A 5472-nucleotide genomic window follows, 5' to 3' on the forward strand; every position below is an offset into this window, starting at 1 on the left:
TTTTTTTTCTTTTCTCATGCTCCTTTTAGTATCCTTTCTTTATTTCTGATCTTTGGGAGTTTGATTAGTCAATGTCTTGACTTAGTCTCCCTTGAGTTAAATCTGTTTGGTCTTCTATAACTTCCTTATACTTGGATATTAATATATTTCTCTGGGTTGGGAAAGTTCTCATTTATTATTTCTTTGAATAAACTTTCAACCCCCTACCAAATCCTCTTTAAGGCCAAATAACTCTTAGATTTGCCCTTGTTAGACTATTTTCTAAGTCCTGCAGGTGTGCTTCATTGTTTCTTATCTTTTTTAAAAATTTTGTCATTTCTCACTGTTTTTTTCTTTTTTCCTTCTTCTTCTTCTTCTTCTTCTTTTTTTTTTTTTAATGAAATCTCATTCTGTCACACAGGCAGGAGTGCAATGGCATGATCTTGGCTCACTGCAACCTCCACCTCCCTGGTTCAAGTGATTCTCCTGCCTCAGCATCCTGAGTAGCTGGGTTTACAGGTACCTGCTACCATGCCTAAATAGTTTTGTTTTGTTTTGTTTTTTGTTTTTGAGATGGAATTTCACCATGTTGGCCAGGGTGGTCTTGGACTTCTGATGTCAAGTGATTCTCAGACTTTGGCCTCCCAAATTGCTGGGACTACAGGTGTGAGCCATCATGCCTGGCCCTAATTGTATTTTCAAATAGCCTGTCTTCAAGTTCATTATTTTTTTCTGCTACTTGATCAATTTTGCTATTAAAAGACTCTGATGCATTATTCAGTATTCCAATTGCATTTTTCACTTTCATAATTTCTACTTGATTCATTTTAATTACTTTGATCTCTTTGTTAAATTTATTTGATAGAAGCCTGATTTCTTTCTTTGTGCTATCTTGAATATCTTTGAGTTTCTTCAAAACAGGTATTTTGAATTTTCTGTTTGAAAGGTCACATATCTTTATTTTTTGAATATTGCTCCCTGGTTATTTAGTTCATTCAGTGTAGTCATGTTTTCCTTGATTGTCTTGATACTTGTAGATATTTGTCTGTGTCTTGGCAGTGAAGAGTTAGGTATTTATTTTAATCCTTGCAGTCTGGCTTTGTACCTATCCCTCTTCAGAAGGCTTTCCAAATAGCTAAAAGGACTTGGGCATTGTTATATACTTAGCATAATGTTCATAATATAAAATTTGTTTTAAAAACCCATTTCTCACGTTTAAAAACCAATGGCAGTGTCACTAAAAATAACACTGACATGAGGTAAATATTCCAACATCTATCATCTTAAGCCTCCTTTAATGTGATGAAAAACGTTTGGTCCTTTGTTGTCCAAAGAGAGGACCATATATAGTACCTGTTATGTACATGACCCATCTCTCTGATATCCTTAGCAACGATGATACTGCTGCTCATCTAACTTCTCCAAAGCCTCAGGTAATGGAGTGGAAGACAATGAAAACAACAAATTATGAAAATATATTAAACTCTGCAATAGACTTTACATTAATTGGTAACTCGTAGTCCAGTTTCATCATGTAGCACATGGTCACATATGAGTGCTCTTATTTGATTTTATGAATATATAAATATGGGACACAATTTAAGGTAGGAATTCTTAATTAAAGTAAGTTATGCAATTTCAGAGTCATTTAAAACACTCTGAAATTGTAAAATTATGTGTGCACATGTGAATGTGTGTATGTATGCCTGCATATGCATGTATTTTTATGTGGAGAGTTTCCATAGCTGTTTTTCAGATTCTGAAAGGGGTGCATGACCAAAATAATGTTTTAGACAACCTCAAATGAATTCAGACACTCTCTCTTTTTCTCCATTTGTACTATTTTTCCTTTCTTTCTTCTTAACAGTGTCCACAAAGATGATAGCTTACGGCAGTGAGAATTATTAAAAGAAGTAGACTTAAAAAGCTAGATTGTGCAACACTAGAGAGACTCCATATTATATAGAGTTTTAAATTTAGAAACTGGGACTGTAGTGTCCATATCCTTTGTAAATAGCCACATAGATGCAACATTGTTTCTGATGACTTTGACTGAATTGAGGTTGTCCAAAACTTACAGGTGAATAAAGAAAAGAAACCTTCTAAGCTCCTGACTAATTAAAGTATTTAAAAATAATGATCAGTAATAGGTGCTCCAGGTGGTTCTGTTAAGATAATCAGACTGAGGCAGTGGTAGAAATGCATGTCTGAAGTTGTCTCTTGGTTATTATTCAGCTAATAAGGTAGACATAGAAAAGGTAAATTAATTTTACCCTCAACAAAACTATAATTTTTACAGATTGAAAACGTAAGTAGAAAATTGAAGGCCCCATAGGTTAGGGAAAATGACAATCAAGTGGAAAGTGGGTTAAATGTGTTAGCTTTTTTTAAAATCTCATCTTGCCTCATTTCCCCAGTATTCCCATTTGATCATTTACATTTCACTGGACCTTCAGTATTAAGAATGTGGTAGCCCTGCTACACACACATGCAAACTTTCTGTGATTCAGCAGTAACTTCATCTTTGCATTTGTATTAAATCTGTCTGAACCACATTATTCTAATAAGTATTTTCTAATTGTCCAGGGTAATTTATGTATAGTATGAGAGTGGGCTGGTAATATAACCTAATCATAATTTTGAAATAATTACTCCTACTTTCTTTAGTGTTCCAATAACAAAACTTTAGCTTGGCCTGTATAATTAATTGTGTTTTACCATCATTGAAATTATTTTTTTAAATTTTTAAATTTTATTATTTATTGTACTTTAGATTCTGGGGTACATGTGCAGATCATGCAAGATTGTTGCATAGGTACATTCATGGCAAGGTGGTTTGTCGCCACCATCCCCCCATCACCTAGTGCTGACATTTCTCCCCCTGTTATCCCTCCCCATCCCTCTCTCCCACTACCCCTTCCCTAGGCCCCCACAACAGACCCCAGTGTGTGATGCTCCCCTCTTTGTGTTCATTTGTTCTCATTCTTCAACATCTGCCTATGAGTGAGAACATTCGGTATTTGATTTTCTGTTCTTGTGTCAGTTTGCTGAGAATGATGGTTACCAGTTTTATCCGTCCCTACAAAGGACACAAACTTATCGTTTTTTATGGCTGTGTAGTATTCCATGATGTGTACGAGCCACATGTTCTTTGTCTAGACTATCACTGATGAGCATTTGGCTTGATTCCAGGTCTTTGCTATTGTAAACATTGCCAAGATGAACATGTTGTGTGCATGTGTCTTTATAATAGAACAATTTATAGTCCTTTGGATATATACCCAGTAATGGGATTGCTGGGTCAAATGGAATTTCCATTTCTATATCCTTGAGGAACTGCCACATGGTCTTTCACAATGATTGAACAAATTTATACTCCCACCAACAGTGTAAAAGTGTTCCTATTTCTCTACATCCTCTCCAGCATCTGTTGTCTTCAGATTTTTTAATGATCACCATTTGATTTGCATTTCTCTAATTACCAGTGATGATGAGCATTTTTTCCTATGTTTGTTAACTTCATATATGTCTTCTTTTAAAACCTGTCTGTTCATATCCTTCATCCACTTTTGGATGAGTTTGTTTGTTTTCTTTCTTATAAATCTATTTCAGTTCTTTGTAGATTCTGGATATTAGCCCTTTGTCAGATGGGTAGATTGAAAAAATTTTCCCCATTTTATTGGTTTCCTGTTCACTCCAATGATTGTTTCTTTTGCTGTATGGAAGCTCTGAAGTTTAATTAGATCCCATTTGCTTATTTTGGCTTTGGTTGCCATTGCTTTTGGTGTTTTATTCATGAAGTCCTTGCCTATGCCTATGTCCTTAATGGTTTTGCCTAGGTTTTCTTCTAGGGTTTTTATGGTGTTAGGTCTTATATTTAAGTCCTTAATCCATCTGGAGTTAATTTTAGTGTAAAGTGTCAGGAAGGGTTCCAGTTTCTGCTTTCTGCACATTGCTAGCCAATTTTTCCAGCACCATTTATTAAACAGGGGATCCTTTCCCCATTGCTTGTTTTTGTCAGGTAAGTCAAAGATCAGATGGTTGTAGATGTGTGGTGTTGCTCCAGAGGCCTCTGTTCTGTTCCATTGGTCTATGACTCTGTTTCAATACCAGTACCATGTGGTTTGATTACAGTAGCCTTGTAGTATAGTTTGAAGTCAGGCAGCATGATGCCTCCAGCTTTGTTCTTTTTGCTTAGGATTGTCTTGGCTATGCAGGCTCTTTTTTGATTCCATATGAAGTTTAAAGAAGTTTTTTCCAGTTCTTTGAAGAATGTCATTGGTAGTTTGAAGTGATAGTATTAAATCTATAAATTACTTTGCATAGTATGGCTATTTTCACAATATTGATTCTTCCTAACCATGAGCATGGATTGTTTTTCCATCTGTGTCCTCTCTTATTTTCTTGAGCAGTGGTTTGTAGTTCTCCTTGAAGAGGTCCTTTACATCCTTTGCTAATTGTATTCCTTGGTATTTTATTGTTCTTGTAGCAATTGTGAATGGGAGTTTGTTTTTGATTTTGCTCTCTGTTATTGGTGTATAGGAATGCTTGTAAATTCTGCACATTGATTTTGTATTTTGAGATTGTACTGAAGTTGCTTATCAGCTTAAGGAGAATTTGGGCTGAGATGATGGGGTCTTCTAAATATACAATCATGTCATCTGCAAACAGAAACAATTTGACTTCCTCTTTTCCTAATTGAATACACTTTATTTCTTTTTCTTGCCTGATTACTCTGGCTAAAACTTGCAATACTATATTGAGTAAGAGTGGAGAGAGAGGGCATCATGTCTAGTGCTAGATTTCAAAGGGAATTTTTCCAGTTTTTGCCCAATCAGTATTATATTGGCTGTGGGTTTGTTGCAAAATAGCTTTTATTATTTTGTGATAAGTTCTATCAATATCTAGTTTATTGAGAGTTTTAGCATAAATGGCTGTTGAATTTTGTTGAAGGCCTTCTCAGCATCTATAGAGATAAACATGTGTCTTTTTTCTTTCATTCTATTTATGTGGTAGATTACATTTATGTACTTGCGTATGTTGAACCAGCCTTGCATCCCTGGGATGAAGCCTACTTGATCGTGTTGGATAAGATTTTTGATGTGCTGTTGCAATCAGTTTACCAGTTTTTTATTGAAGATTTTTGCACTGATGTTCATCATGGATATTGGCCTGAAGTTTTCTTTCTTTCTTTCTTTCTTTTTTTTTTTTTTTTTTTTTTTTGAGTCTCTGTTGGATTTTGGTATCAGGATGATGTTGTTGTCATAAAATTAGTCGGGAAGGATTCTCTCTTTTTGTATTGTCTGGAATAGTTTCAGAATTATTGGTACCAACTCCTCTTTGTGTGTCTGGTTGAACTCAGCTCTGAATCCATGTAGACCTGGACTTTTTTTTGTTGGTAGGCTGTTAGTTGCTGCTTCGACTTCATCACTTGTTATTGGTATACTCAGGGTTTCAAGTTCTTCCTGGATAATTTTGGTAGGATGCAAGTGT

The sequence above is a fragment of the Saimiri boliviensis genome, chromosome X (assembly GCF_048565385.1).
Source record: "Saimiri boliviensis isolate mSaiBol1 chromosome X, mSaiBol1.pri, whole genome shotgun sequence".
NCBI classification, from domain to species: Eukaryota; Metazoa; Chordata; class Mammalia; order Primates; family Cebidae; genus Saimiri; species Saimiri boliviensis.